The 15,949-nt window shown below is 42.8% G+C and overlaps 1 pseudogene; it reads left to right on the forward strand.

Moving 5' to 3' along the window:
• Positions 1-2,425: 2,425 nt before the first annotated feature.
• LOC117040510 lies at positions 2,426-7,309 on the forward strand (annotated as a pseudogene).
• Positions 7,310-15,949: the final 8,640 nt, after the last annotated feature.

Raw genomic sequence — 15,949 nt, forward strand, 5'->3', positions numbered from 1 at the left:
ATACAAGATTACCCTGGAATTAGCCAATCATGTGGGGCCCATTGTGTAAATAGTGTATATAAAGCAAACGTTTTGGGGGAACTACATTCCTCACTACTATGAGCTGAATAAAGAGCATGAAATTCACACTCGACTCCGAGTATCTTTCACATAGATAAGAAGGTGCTGATAGAATCTCAGTAGGTTGGTAGGTTTAAAAGTAGAAAAGGAAAAAGAAAGGAAAATGACTTCCCTGGGTAGCAATTGGGGCTAATTACATTCCTGTTATCTGCAGAGCTCAGGAGCCTGCTTGCTAAGCCCTTGCCATCTTGCAACAAACTTAGCTGGTCTCTAAGGAGCTACTGGACAGTTTTTTATTTATTTTATTTTTATTTTGACTGCGTCATACCAACACAGCTACCGACCTGAATCTTCCCTTTTCAATTATACTGTACATGATAGTAACTTCCCTTCACCACTAAGGTGCTCACAGCAACTTTATTTCAAGCCAATATTCAGTACAGTCGTACTTCAGGTTAAGTACTTAATTCGTTCCGGAGGTCCGTTCTTAACCTGAAGCGTACTTAACCCGAGGTACCACTGTAGATGACACTTTTCTCAATCTTCAGGAGGTTGGGGGCGGGGGGGGGGGAAGCTTCACTTCCTGGATTTCTTCTTCCTGCACACCCCTTAAAGGCCCAGAAACATTTTGAGGAAAAAGTTCAGAACATTTGAAGGTACAAGAACCACCCCAGTCTCTAATAATAATAATAATAATAATAATAATAATAATAATAATAATAATAATAATTTATTCATACCCCGCCCATTTGCCTGGGTTTCCCCAGCCACTGTGGGCGGCTTCCAACAAAATATTAAAAACACATTAGAACATCAGTCATTAAAAACTTCCCTAAACAGGGCTGCCTTCAGATGTCTTCTAAACGTCAGATAGTTGTTTATTTCTTTGACGTCTGAGGGGAGTGCGTTCCACAGGGCGGGCGCCACTACCAAGAAGGCCCTCTGCCTGGTTCCCTGTAACCTCACTTCTTGCAGTGAGGGAACCGCCAGAAGGCCCTCGGGGCTGGACCTCAGTGTCTGGGCCGAATGATGGGGGTGGAGATGCTCCTTCAGGTATAGTGAGCTGAGGCCGTTTAAGGGCTTTAAAAGTCAGCACCAACACTTTAATAAAGGTCACCTCGAACCGCATGCCATTTTGTCATCCCCCTCAGTGGTGACACCAGGGGCAGCCAACCCCCACCCTGGGGAGAGTTTGATCACACAAAACAAACCAGGGATTGGACCTTGAGCAAGTGCAATATGTGGTGCCATAATGGCAACATAAGGCATACTGGGGTCAGCAACCTTTTTCAGCCGTAGGCCGATCCACCATCCCTCAGACCTTGTAGGGGCCCAGACTATATTTTTTTTTTGGGGGGGGAATTAACGAATTCCTATGCCCCACAAATAACCCAGAGATGCATTTTAAATAAAAGCACACATTCTACTCATGTAAAAACATGCTGATTCCTGGCCAGATTGAGAAGGCGATTTGGCTGCATCTGGCCCACGGGCCTTAGGTTGCCTACACCTGGCATATGACCTGATGGATGCTAATGCTGAGCTTGCACAATATTTGAGCTCAGTGTTGCCTATGTCTATAGATGTAGATTGTGTCATACCGTTCCTCTTTATTTAGTTGTTCAGTTAATAAGCAGCTAGCTAGAGATAATATTTATACTTCTATTAGCCCGCCTGTGATGGCCTGGGAGTCAGACTCTGATGCTGAACCTGAGGGATCCCAGCCTGCACAGGATTCCCCGCCTCCAGAACCAGCTGAGCCGGGGCCAGGGCTTGAGCCTGAAGGATCCCCACCTGTGCTGGATCCCCAGGTGCAGGCATCAGCAGAGTCTGCTCTGGCTCCTGATGGGAGGGAGGACCCATTGCCTGCAGGTGCTCCACTCCCAGCCTCTTCAGAGGAAGCTGAGGCGGCCCCTGGGTCCAGTAACCCACCAGCCTCTCCTGAGCTACAGAGGCTCAGGGCAGAGAGGCGAAGAGACCTAAGTGCCTACAGGAGGAGTGCTCGCCTCCAGGCCCGGAGGACAGGCGAGTCTCCGGAGGATCGGGGCCGCCCTAAGCATAGGGCCAGCCAGACCCAGCCCAAGTTGCGTGAGCAACTTAGTTGCAAGCGTATGCTCAACCTGCAACCTCGTGCCTGCACCTGCCTTGGACTTTGACCTGCTCCCTGCCTCGCTCCCCGCAGGACTGACTTCCTTTGGACCCCTAGACCCAGGACTGGACTTGGACCTCGCTTCACGGACAAACCCCTGGGGCCAGCACACCGCCTTTCCTCCAAGCAGCTCATTGCATCATGAACAATTTCTCCTTCCCCTCAACAACACTGCAAGCGAGGCTAAATTGAGCGGTGGCAACATAAAAGGTCTTCCAGTGAAGTTCTTGGTGGAGCAGGAATTGGAAACATCCTCCTCCCAGTCCTGCCAAGGGTGTTTGTGCCCTCACTCTTGCCGGCTTCTTCCCTGCAGGTTTCAGCCATGTGGCTCTACCTGGCTGCCCTGCTGGGGCTTTACTTCCTTCGCCGATGGTACCAGGAGAGACAGACGGTGGAGAACCTGACGGAGAAATACGTCCTCATCACCGGCTGTTCCCGTGGCTTTGGGAACCACCTTGCCAGGCATCTGGATGCCCGGGGACTGCGGGTGTTGGCAACTTGTACCACACAGAAGGGGGCAGAGCAGCTGGAGAAGGTCACCTCAGAGCGCTTGAAAACCACCGTTCTGGATGTCTCCAGTACAGAGAGCGTTGCGGCAGCGACGGAGTAGGTGAAAGGGTGCATTGGGAACAAAGGTGAATCTCTACCTTCCTTGTGCTGCCTCTGTGCTATTGGTGGGACCAGGGATTAGAATGCCCTCTCTGTATTCCTTTGTAGGCCACGTTCCCACAAAATATCAGAGCCAGTTCCAGACATATGGGTGCATGAGAACATGGGACACCCCCTCCTGGAATCCTGGGAATTGTCGTTTGTCAAAGATGCTGAGTTGAAAAGTTGAAACAACATTCCAGCTTTACAGATATTTTCTCTAGTCTTTGGGGTTCCCAGTCTAACTCAAACTCTTGGTGTTGGGAAGGAGAATACATTGTTTTAACTGCAAAGGGGAAAGAAGAAGAATGATGTTAAAATAGAAGGCAAATTTAACAGAAAAGGGCACGGGCATTTTTGTTGTTCCTTTTCATTACTTTTTAAATAATGTATCACTTTTGGCGTTTTGCTGCGTGAGGAGTTTCTGAATGCAGCAAAACTCTGGGCAGCAGCGGCGTAGCAACCCCAGAACCCCAACCCCAAACGCACAGCAGCCACTGTGCCACACTATAGACCCATGGAATGCAATGTGGGTCCCCATTCCTTTAACATGTTTCCCTGACCCTGTGCCTTTATAGAAGGGTAGGGTGGATATTGCAAACGTATTATTTAGGTACCAAAGAAAAACCCTTGCAAGTAACTGTCACAATCCTAAATTCATTTTAGCCTGATCTTTTGAAAAGAGAAATAAGTCCTAGTTAGTTCCATTTAATTTACATTCAAATAAGTACGCAGCGGATTGAGGCCTTAAAATGGTTGCTCTTTTATTTATTTCAACAAATTGATGCCCAATACTATATAAAGAACAGGTTGAAAAATGAAGCACACATGTAACCCTAGTGGTTAGATGAGCTTGTCGGTCTCTGATGCACGTGTGTGATGCAGCTACATGGAAAGGGACGTGGGAGGCAAAGCTCTGTGAGGAAGAGAAACAGAATTTGTTGCTATCTTCACCCCTCTTTCATTTTGCGGTTGGGTTTCTATATTTACCATTCTTTTGACAAGCAGAAATAGGAAAAACATACATTCTTTCTCACAGGGCTTTGGGGCTTGGTGAACAATGCCGCCACAGCTCTACCATCAGGTCCCAACGAATGGCTGACCAAAGATGACTTTGCAAAGGTGATCAATGTCAACCTTCTTGGGATGATTGATTTGACGCTACACATGCTGCCCCTGGTGAGAAGAGCCAGAGAGAGGGTGGTCAACGTCTCCAGTGTGAATGGACGCCTGGTCTGCTTTGGAGGTGGTTACTGCCCATCAAAGTTTGGTGTGGAAGCCTTCTCTGACAGCCTGAGGTAAAAAGAGTCGCTCTTTAATGTCCAATTTTGCTTACAGGTGGGTAGCCGTGTTGGTCTGCCATAGTCGAAACAAAATAGAAAATTCTTTCCAGTAGCACCTTAGAGACCAACTGAGTTTGTTCTTGGTATGAGCTTTCGTGTGCATGCACACATCTTCAGATACAGAATTTTGCTTAGTTTGGTCCAACATCTGCCATACTCCCTAACCACTTGTCAGGCTGGAAGTGGCTGATGCGAGTCCAGCTGGTTTAGTTGCATGGATGTTTCACCAGCTAAGTCTGGAAAAAGTGGGCTGCAGGGAAGAAGGAGCTGGGAAATGGCAGCTGCCCGGGGCTTTACCCAAGACTCGCACAACTTGAGATGAATGTATCCAGGCACAGGCCATGTCCACATCTGGCCTTGAACCAAACTTTACAAATCACAAGCCCACAATTGGATGTGTGACTCTCAGTCCAGGACCTTCTCATTAATGGTGAACATGCTATGGATGTCCCCCTGGTCTACTTAGAATTGTTTGGGCCTAACATGCTTTATAGAAATGTTGATTACCATGTTGAAAAGTGTGTGCTTTTTCCAACTATTTACGTACCACTTAATTATCACAGTGTGGGACTGTGCAGTTATCTGCACACATGCACTGCCCAGGCTCACGTAGCAGGGAGGTCCCTTTGGGGCTGCTAACACTGTGGTTGGACATCACCCGCAGAGTGTCACAGATTGCTCCACGGCGCTGTTGGAGAATCACAAAAGCCACAGGTTCTTCCTTGCAGTATTCTTTTATTGTGAGCTATATACATACAGACAGTTCATACAAAGACAAGTAGGACAACTTCAATCTCACTCTCTCTGACTCCACTCTACACCACCACACCCTGCTTAACAGGTTCCCCTTTTATACAAAGACAACAGCCAATCATTTGTCGGCACACTCTTGCTGAGTCATTCTGACAAAGTAAGGTTTGTAGGTCTATTGCATCAGCTTCTTTGACTTTACAAGCAAGCTCAAGCCTGCGGACTTACTAGGCTACACAACATTCTATGTATCCCGACACACAGGCACACTCCATTCTCTCTCTCGAGATACATGGATGCCAACAACTAAGGCATGAAGGTGTAGCATTCGGAGAGAAATTCTGTGTGGCATCTTCTCAGGGTTGTTTGCACTGTAATCATCTTCTGCACAAAGGAGGTTTGGGAAAACCCTTAATTGCTCCTTTTTTAGGCGGGGTCCCAGAACCCAAAGAACAGGGTCCAGTTCCTTTGATGCAAGTGACCTTGATGCCTTGTCCCTCTTAACAAGAAGACTGGGCAGAGATGACAGAGACTGCAGGGAGGAGGGTGGGACGCAGACCTGGCAGAAAAGGCTCCTTGCTCTCTGCAGCAACCTTTCCCAACTAGGTTAAGGTCTCCCTTCAGGAAGGCATTTAATATATCAGCTAGACTTTGAAGCATGTCCTCATGACTGTCTCTTCATACAACTGTTGCTGTGTCATACACAATCCTCTCCTGGGTAGAGCATGCCCAGGCTCCTGCAAGAGGGCAGAAGGCAGGCAAGCTCCATTTCCCAGCTTTTCTTTCTCCTCAATTTTTATTTTTATTTTTTTAAAAGCAAGATGTTCCTATCCAAGTTCCTGACCTGCATTCCTGACCAATGACTCAGTAGGCAATGATTTTCTTCTTTTATCCCCCTGCATTTCAGGCGAGAGCTCCATCCTTTTGGAGTCCAAGTCAGCATTGTTGAACCTGGTGGTTTCCAAACATCCATTGTCACACAACCATTGGAGGGTTCAAAGGCAGTATGGAACCGAGTGCCGTCTGACATCAAAGAAGCCTATGGGGAACAGTACTTGGAGAACTGTGAGTAGACATGGAGGGGATTTCAGCATGGTTAGCATTTTTCTGCAAACTTACCCAATTCACACTTCATGAAACAATAAATAATAATAATAATAATAATAATAATAATAATAATAATAATAATAATAAATTTTATACCCCGCCCTTCCCAGCCAAAAACCGGGCTCAGGGCGGCTAACACTAATTAAAATCACTGCAAAAACTTAAAAACAATCAATTTAAAATACAGATTAAAATACAAATTCAAAATTCAAAATTTAAAACTGCAGTCTCATTTTCAAATAGCCCACCAATAAAAGAATGAAACATAAGTATCAAACAGAAACCAACCCAAAGGCCAGGTGGAACAGCTCTGTCTTGCAGGCCCTGCGGAAAGATGCCAAATCCCGCAGGGCCCTGGTCTCTTGTGATAGACTGTTCCACCAAGTCGGGGCCAATACTGAGAAAGCCCTGGTCCTAGTTGAGGCCAACCTAGCATCTTTGTTGCTCGGGACCTCCAAAAGATTATGATTTGAGGACCTTAAGGTCCTACACGGGACATTTATTAACCAATACATAGCTCTGCTTAGGAATTCAAACTCCTCTAAATTTAGCCACAAGTTCTCCAAACCAACAATGTGTACAAAAATGTGCATATTAGAGAGAAATTGGCATCAAAAGTGAACGTGATATACAAAAACGCACTAAGCAAATTGATCACAATAAACAAAAATGCACTATGCAAGGAAATAATGTTTGCCAACATGTGTATATTGTGAAAACTGAAATGCTGGTGACTTCCAAAAATCATAAACTGAAATGAGGGGAACCAAACTCAAAGATTTTGGAGATATTGAAACTGAGAGAAACCAAAAGGGACAGGTTCATCCATTGCAGACTTAAATCTTTTGAGACTGTTTTGAAGCCTCCAAAAGAGTTCCAGATGCATCTGGTTTGATTTACTTCTTCTAGGGAGAGGTATATAGAAGCTAACCAATCCATTCAGCTCCCAACAAATTTAGGTTACCCCCTACATTTACAGCACTAACTTCTGTTTTGCTTCATATTTCTCTCACACAGTTTGCAAAATTGTCCAAGATATCCTTAACATTTCCAGCAGCAAGCTTCACCTGGTCAGTGACTGTATAGAACATGCCCTGACATCCTGCTACCCTCGCACTCGCTACTCTCCAGGCTGGGATGCAAAGTTCTTCTACATTCCTGCCTCTTACTTTCCAACATCCATTGCTGACTTCGTGATAAGCTGCTTTCTGCCCAAACCTGCTCAAGCAGTATAGATTGCTTTGAAGAAAAACCTTTACAGCTGTCCAAATGAGCCAACAATCTGTGGATGGAATATAAGCCTAACTGCATCTTTATGTTTACGTTTTTATTTTGCTTGTTTATGCAAAATAGGAAATGCAACAAAAAAACTAAAAAACTTTTGCAAGCAGTATAGATTGTTTTGAAGAAAAGGCTTTACAGTCATATTGTTGGGGAAAAGCCAGTAGATGGTGTTCCTGTTTTCAATCAATCTTAAACTGTATTTCTATACTGTATATGGTGGCTGAGATAAGGAATGCAGCTGTAGGCACGGGGAAAGAAGGGAGTGGTCTCACTCTGAACCAGCTGCAGAGATGAGGAGGAGTATGAGTGGAGGGCTACCTTGAACTCATGGTCTCACTTCAAAGTGTGAAATCTAAGGAGGTGCCACGGAAGCTGCGCCGGATGTTTGAAAATCATTCTGGTTTCCGATCGTTCAGTTGAAATGTACAAGTTCCAAAGCGTTTGGCAAACAAGTCATGAGGACATGCTTCAAATTCTAGCTGATATATTAAATGCCTTCCTGAACGGATTCCTTAACCTAGTTGGGAAAGGTTGCTGCAGAGAGCAAGGAGCCTTTTCTGCCATATCTGCGTCCCACCCTCTTCCCTGCAGTCTCTGTCATCTCTGCCCAGTCTTCTTGTTAAGAGGGACACGGCATCAAGGTCACTTGCATCAAAGGAACAGGACCCCCCGTTCTTTGGGTCCTGGGACCCCGCGTTCTAAAAAAGGAGCAATTAAGGGTTTTGCCAAACCTCCTTTGTGCAGAAGAGGATTACAGTGCAAACAACCCTGAGAAGATGCCACACAGAATTTCTCTCCGCATGCAACACCTTCGTGCCTTAGTTGTTGGCATCCATGTATCTCGAGAGAGAGAGAGAATGGAGTGTGCCTCTGCGGGTGACGTCCAACCACAGTGTTAGCAGCCCCAAAGGGACCTCCCGGCTACGTGAGCCTGGGCAGTGCATATCTGCAGATAACTGCTCAGTCCCACACTGTGATATTTAAGTAGTACGTAAATAGTTGGAAAAAGCACACACTTTTCAACATGGTAATCAACATTTCTATAAAGCATGTTGGGCCCAAACTATTCTAAGTGAAACAGAGGGACATCCATAGCATGTTCACCATTAATGAGAAGGTCCTGGACTGAGAGTCACACATCCAATTGTGGGCTTGTGATTTGAAAAGTTTGGTTCGAGGCCAGATGTGGACATGGCCTGTGCCTGGATACATTCATCTCAAGTCGTGCGAGTCTTGGGGAAACGTCTGGGCAGCTGCCATTTCCCAGTTCTTTCTTCCCTGCAGCCAGCCCTGTCTTATCCATAGGGGCTACTGGTGCGGTGCGCCAGGGTGCCGCCCCCCAGGGGCGCCCCCACGAGCCCGCCGGCATACCCTGCGCCCCCTCCCCAACCCGCCCCCGCCCCCACGGACGGGCGCTCGCCCGCCACCGGTGCAGCCACTGCCGCCCATGCCGCTCCCGGGCGGGCTGCGAGCCGGCAGCCCTCGCCTCCCATCCCGCGCGGGGAGCCCCAGTCTTCAGCATTGGAAGGGCGCACAGAGCCCCGTGCCGCTCCAGCGCCACGCCCCCATCTCCCGCTCACCCACCCCCTCTCCCGAGGGGCGGCCAGCACGGGAGGGAGGTGGCCCCAGAGGCGGAGAGGAGGCACGCCAGGGGCTGCAGCCCACTTTTTTTCAGACTTAGCTGGTGAAACATCCATGCAACTAAACCAGGAGGACTCGCATCAGCCACTTCCAGCCTGACAGGTGGTTAGGGAGTATGGCAGATGTTGCACCAAACGAAGCAAAAGAGGACATTAGAGAACGGCTCTTTTTACCTCAAGCTGTCAGAGAAGGCTTCCACACCAAACTTTGACGGGCAGTAACCACCTCCAAAGGTGGCCAGGCGTCCACTCACACTGGAGACGTCCCAGGAGGGTGCCTTATTGAGGCAGGGGAGTAAAAAACGCGGGTCGAACTTCGTCGAAGTGCTCCCAAGGTGTGCAAAACTTCCCTCCTTTGCCCCCCATTGCTTTGGCTGCAGCCTCTCGGGTTTTTTGCCCAGCTCACAACAGGACTCCTTTACACCTACCTTGCCTGTCAAGTCGTTTGCACCCGTGTCCCTTCCGTTTGCACCCTTAACCATGTACTGTACCCCTATGTAACCCAACCACGTGGCAGTCACCACCTGTAGGCGGGCATTGTCTCTTTGGCTGCCGATTCCCGGCTTTTCCGACCGCATTCTGAACCTCGATATCGTAATTTTTATTTTTAATTTTTTACAACACTTCCATTCAAGCTGAGCTTGGATTCCAGTTTTCAGGAGGGATAGAAAGCTGCATTGGAGCAGCGATGCTACTGCAAACAGTGAGGCTTTCTTCAATGTGTAAGTGGGGGCTCAGATTTCAGCTTTAGTAAAGGAGAAACCCTTACCTGCTGCTATATAAAATAAAGGTCTGGAGCCCAGCAAAATGGTTTCTTATCCTTTCCTAAAAATGAGCTGCCTTGTCCCTGCTAACAAATGGAATGGGCAGAAGTACCAGAGGTTAGAGATAAAAATGAAGGGGGGCTCCCTCCAGCCTTTTGCCCCTCTCTTCAGCGACGCATTTAGAGTACCAGCAGTTTATCAACCTGGTGGTCTTTCCTTTACACACACCCACAAACACCCACTGCTCCCTTCAACGTGAATCTTCTGGTTATCCTTCGCCCTTCCTTGAAACTTACCTGGATCTGTTCCAAGCAAGAAAGATCAGTGATCTTCACCACTCCTTTCAGTTCTGAATGGTTTCAGCACTCCAAATTACTGACACCCACACTATGTAAACGAACTGACTGGTGTCTGTTACGAAAATGGGAAGTTTTGGATCTAGAAAGCCATGATTTGCATTTTGGTTGGCACGCCTATCTTAATTATGGCAGAACTAAAGTACATAGAGGCTTCTCCAATCATATAATTAGGAATGTGATTTATAGTGTATGGAATAAATACAAGAGATACTTCGAAACGAAAACACCAAGATGGATCTCCCCTTTTGAGGCCATAGCGTTTAAAAGAAACAATAATGAAATGGAAGAGTGGATTACATACAACATATTATTAAATGAGAGAGAAGGGAATTTAGAATTGAAAAGCTACGAGGAAATTAAAGTTTACCTCTCCAGTTGGTTGGATTACTTTCAAATTAAGGAAATGTTTAAACAAGTTAGGATTGCGGGGTTTGAAAAAGAAAGCTCTAGATTTGAAAAAGAAGTGCTGAATAATAAAAATATTGTAAGCTGATCTCACGAACGTATAAGATCTTGTTAGAACATGAAGTGATGGATGAAATGATAACGGCTTCCATGACTAAATGGGCGCAAGATTTGGGGTATCCAATTAACTTTGAAGAGTGGGAAAATTTATGGCAGGTTAATCTAAGATTTACGGCAAATTATTATTATTATTTTTTGCAAATATATTTTTATTTTTCATCAACAAACAAAATACAAACATATACATCAAATAAAGTTTTACAATATTACCCAAACTCCGCCGAGTTTTTTTTTACTTCCTTCCCTCCCTTCTCTGGTTTTCTAATTTTCCATCATTCCCACGCTTTCTCATCTTTTTTCCCCACATGTTTAGTTATCTTGTTGTTGTCATTTCTAACTATACATTTTTGTCCTGCTACAATAATTCCATCATAACCTGTAAGTGCTTACACATCTTTACAATCTCTCATATATTCCAAAAATTTACCCCATTCCAATTGAAACCTTTGATCTTTTTGTTCTCTTATTTTCCCAGTTAATCTCGCCAATTCTGAATATTCCAATAGTTTCCTTCTCCAATCATTTAGTGTTGGTACCTCTTTTGATTTCCAATTTTGCGCCAATAATATTCTTGCTGCTGTGTTGGCGTATAAGAAGAATCTTTGATCTTTCTTTTCAATCTCTTCCCCAACTAAACCAATCAGGAAAGCCTCCTGTTTTTTTGGAAACGTATATTTAAAAAATTTCTTTAATTCATTATAGATTGCTTCCCAATAAGGTTTAATTTTATCACATGTCCACCACATGCGGTAGAACTCGCCATCTTTCACCTCACATTTCCAGCATTTCTTATCATATTTCTTGTACATTTTCGCTAATCTTACTGGCGTTAGGTACCATCGATACATCATTTTCATGATGTTCTCCTTTAAGAGTGTACAAGCTGTAAATTTCATGTGTTCCTTCCATAATTTCCCCCACATTTCTAGTTGGATGTTGTGACCGACGTCTATCGCCCATTTTACCATTACCTCCTTAACTTCCTCATCTTTTGTGTACCATTCTAGTAAATAATCATACATCTTAGATAATAATTTCTCTTTACCTTCTAAGATTTCCACTTGAAATTTCGATTTCTTATTGTCAAAATTACACTTTCTTTTATCCTCATTGAATAGATTGTATATCTGGTGATACTGAATCCACCCTGTCAATTTTTCCGCCACCTGATCATATGCTTTAATTTTCCAACCTTTTTCTGATTCAATTAACAATTCCTCATACGTTACCCAATTTTCCTCTTCCGTATTAATTTTCTTTATTGTTAATATCTCTGTGGGTGAAAGCCATCTAGGCGTCCTTCTCTCAACCAGATCTTTGTATCTCAGCCACACTTCGTACAAAGGTTTCCTAAATACACGTGCCAAGAATTCCCTATGAACTTTCACTTTATCCTGCCAAAGGTAAGAGTGCCAACCGTACCTGTTGTTAAAACCCTCCAAATCTAACATCTCCTTATCCTTCAGCACCATCCACTCTTTCAACCAAATCATACAGGATGCCTCATAGTAAATTTTTAGATCTGGCAGTCCAAAACCTCCTCTCTCTTTTTTGTCTACTAACAATTTATGTTTAATTCTCGGACGTTTGCCTTGCCAGATGAATTTTGACAGATTTTTCTGCCATTCCTTTAACTGACTTATTCCCTTAATTACTGGTAGCATTTGGAAAAGAAACAAAACTCTTGGCAGAACATTCATTTTGACACTTGCTATCCTTCCCCACAGTGATAAACTTAATTTACTCCAAATTTCTAAATCTCTTTTGATTTCTTTCCAAATGGGATCATAATTATCACTAAACAAATTTATATTTTTTGGTGACAGCCAAATTCCTAGATATTAAACCTTTTTTACCACCATAATACCATACTTATTTTGTAATTTCATTCTTACTTAGATTTTTAACCAGCATTTTTGTTTTTTCTTTATTTAACTTAAAACCTGCTAATTTTCCAAACTCCTCTGTTACTTTCAACATTTCTCCCAGACTTTGCATTGGTTCTTTTAATGTCATGACCATATCGTTCGCAAATGGCTTCACTTTGAGTTCTCTTTTACCAATCTTAACTCCCTTAATATCTCTTGTATCTCTTAATTTATTTGCCAAGACTTCCAGCACGACAATGAAAAGAAGTGGTGATATCGGGCAACCTTGTCTTGTGCCTTTTGTAATTCCAAATTTATCTGTTAATGTACCATTAATCACTAATTTTGCTGATTGTTCCTTATAAATAGCCATAATCCCGTTTAAGAAATTTCCCCCCACCTCCATCCTTTTTAAGATCTTCATCATAAATTGCCACGACACGTTATCGAATGCCTTTTCGGCATCAATAAACATTAGGGCTGCTTTCTTATCTATTTTCAAATCTAAATACTCAATCAAATCCACAATTGTTCTTATATTGTTTTTCATTTGACGTCCCGGGAGAAACCCAGCTTGATCCCTGTGAATTATTTTGTTTAGAACCTTTTTCAATCTGTCTGCCAAAATGTCTGTAAATAATTTGTAGTCCAGATTCAGAAATGAAATCGGCCGATAATTTTTTACATTTAATAAATCTGTGCCTTGTTTGGGGATTAAAGTGATGAAAGCCTCTTTCCATGAGTCTGGAACCTTCCCACTGGTTAAAATCCTGTTCATCACCTCTAACATTCTTGGTATTAACTGCGGTGCCAAATCCGTATAATATTTTGCCGATAGGCCGTCGGGGCCTGGGGCTTTCCCCCCTTTCAGCTTTTGTATTGCACGCTTAAGTTCTTCCTCTGATATCGGGGCATTCAATTGTTCTTGGTCGTCTTTTGAAATTTTCTTTGGTTTGTTCTCCTCCAAATATAAGTCCATTTCTTCTTCCTTCTCTTGCTCTTTCTGATATAGATTCTTATAAAATTCTTGAAATGCATTTTTGATTTCCTTTGGATTCTCTATTAATACTTCATTCCTTTTAATTTTATTTATTATACTCTGCTCTTTTCTTTTTTTCAGCTGCCACGCTAATAGCTTCCCCGTCTTGTTGGCATACTCAAAATTCTTTTGTCTTAACCATTTTAGCTTCCACTCAATTTCCTGATTAATTAATATTTCAAATTGATTTTTTAGCCCCTTGATACTCTGCTTCAAATCTTGATTTTTCGGATTTAGAATTAATTGCCTTTCTTTATCTTCCGACGCCTTCAATATTTCTTCTTTCTTCTTCTCTATTTCTTTCCTTTTACCAATATCTTGTGATATCATAAAGCCCCTTAACACGGCCTTACTGGCATCCCAAACTACGTTCAAATCTGTTTCTTTATTTGTATTCAATTCGAAATAGTCATTTAAGACCTTCTTTGCTTTTTCTACTATTTTTCCATCATAGAATAAGCTCTCATTCATTCTCCACCTAGTTTTGGCACCTTCTCCTTTTAATTCCATATATACGGCATTATGATCCGATAAGGTTCTCGGCTGGATCTCTATTTTATTCACTTTTGATGACACTCCCTTAGTAATCCAGATATAATCTATTCTCCCTGAACTTTTGTTGGGCTCTGAAAAGTGTGTATATTGTTTTATTGCTGGGTGCTTTGCTGTCCATGCATCTATTAAACTTAGGTTTTCTATCAATGTAAAGAAAGTCTTTGGCAATTTACCTTCTGAACCCGAACTTCTTGATGATCTATCCAATATTGGATTCACAACCGCATTCAGGTCACCCATTAATATTTGTTTTTGATCAGAAAACTCAAGCAATATTTCCTCAAGCTTTTTATAAAATTTGGCTTTTTTATTGTTCGGGGCATATATTCCCACCAGTTGTATTTTCTCTCCCTGCCATGTTATTTGTACAATTACCACTCTCCCTTCCTCACTTCTGTTTTACATAAAAAACCACCCCTCGCTTTTTCTTTTTATCCGCTGACACAAAATCCAAACCCAATCTTTTGTTTATTAATATTCTTCTATGTTTTTTGGCAATGTGGGTTTCTTGCAAGCATATGACATCTAACTTTTGTTTATTCAAAACATGCTCAACTTTATTTCTCTTACATTTATTGTTCAAACCATTTATGTTCCAAGACTGAAGCTTTAAAATCATATCTCCTTTCCGATTTACGGCAAATTATAACATAAGAGAGAACATGTTAAAAATGGCCCGTAGGTGGTATCTCACACCGGCTAGACTTTCAAAAATGTATAAAAGTCTTGCAAATGTGTGTTGGAGATGTGGAGCAGAGAACGGGGATCTGATTCATATGTGGTGGCAGTGTGCAAAAAAAAAGTGTTTTGGGGGGAGGTATATGATGAAATGAGAAAGATGATGGCAATTTCCTTTGTTAAAAGACCTGAAATATTTTTACTAAGTATGGTAGATAAAGAGATACCGAAGAAGCAAAAAGAAGTCTTTTTGTACGCAATTGCAGCGGCCAGAATGGTAGTGGCAAAGGGATGGAAAGACCAAGAAGCACCTAAAGTCACTGACTGGCAAATCAAACTACAAGAATTCGCGGAGTTGGCTCTATTAACAAACAACTTAAGAGAAAATACTAAGCAGATATTTGCGGGTAAATGGGAGGTCTATAAAAGATATGTGTTAAAATATAATAAGAGTATTGCTACCATGCCAGCATTTGAGGGATGAAGGGAATGGAAAGGGTTTGTAGGAAAGAATGAGGAGCAATGAAACATCTAAGAATGTATTTGAGAGTAGCTATAAGAGATTGTATGGGGTTTTAAGCATTCATATTAATTGTAGTTTAAGCAAAGGGGTTTGTCAGGAAGTCGGTTCAGATGATCAGATGATTTGTGAAGATTAAACAGGGGAAACCCTGTGTTTGTTTGTTTGTTTGTTGGGTTTTTTGGGGGGGTTATTTTTATTTTTTTCCTTTTCTTTGTCGTTTCTTTTCTCTTTTCGTTTTTCTTTATGGTGATTGTTATGGTATATTGTAACTTGTCATCTAGTGCGAAAGTAAGATACAGACAACTAAAATATTATTGTAAATAACTTTATTGGTACTGAAAGGATATCTGTTCATATCTGTTGTTTGATGTATCTGGAATTCTGGAATTTCGTTTTGTGGGAAATTTAAATCATGCAATTAAATAACAACAACAATAATAATAATAATAAAAATTGGCAATGCAGTCTGGAAGCACTTTTCCCTGGCATCCAAAATAGTTCCACATGTTCCTCCTTTGATTTAGCTATCATAGGGAGAGATGCCGAGAAGGCAATCTTTCCCCCAGAAGATTAAATGTGCCACCTGTGTTGCTGCAGATCCAACTTTGCGTTTGTTTGTTTCTCTCACGCAGGTTGCAAATCGTTCCAACAACTCTT

The sequence above is a fragment of the Lacerta agilis genome, chromosome 2 (assembly GCF_009819535.1).
Source record: "Lacerta agilis isolate rLacAgi1 chromosome 2, rLacAgi1.pri, whole genome shotgun sequence".
In the NCBI taxonomy this organism is placed as follows: domain Eukaryota; kingdom Metazoa; phylum Chordata; class Lepidosauria; order Squamata; family Lacertidae; genus Lacerta; species Lacerta agilis.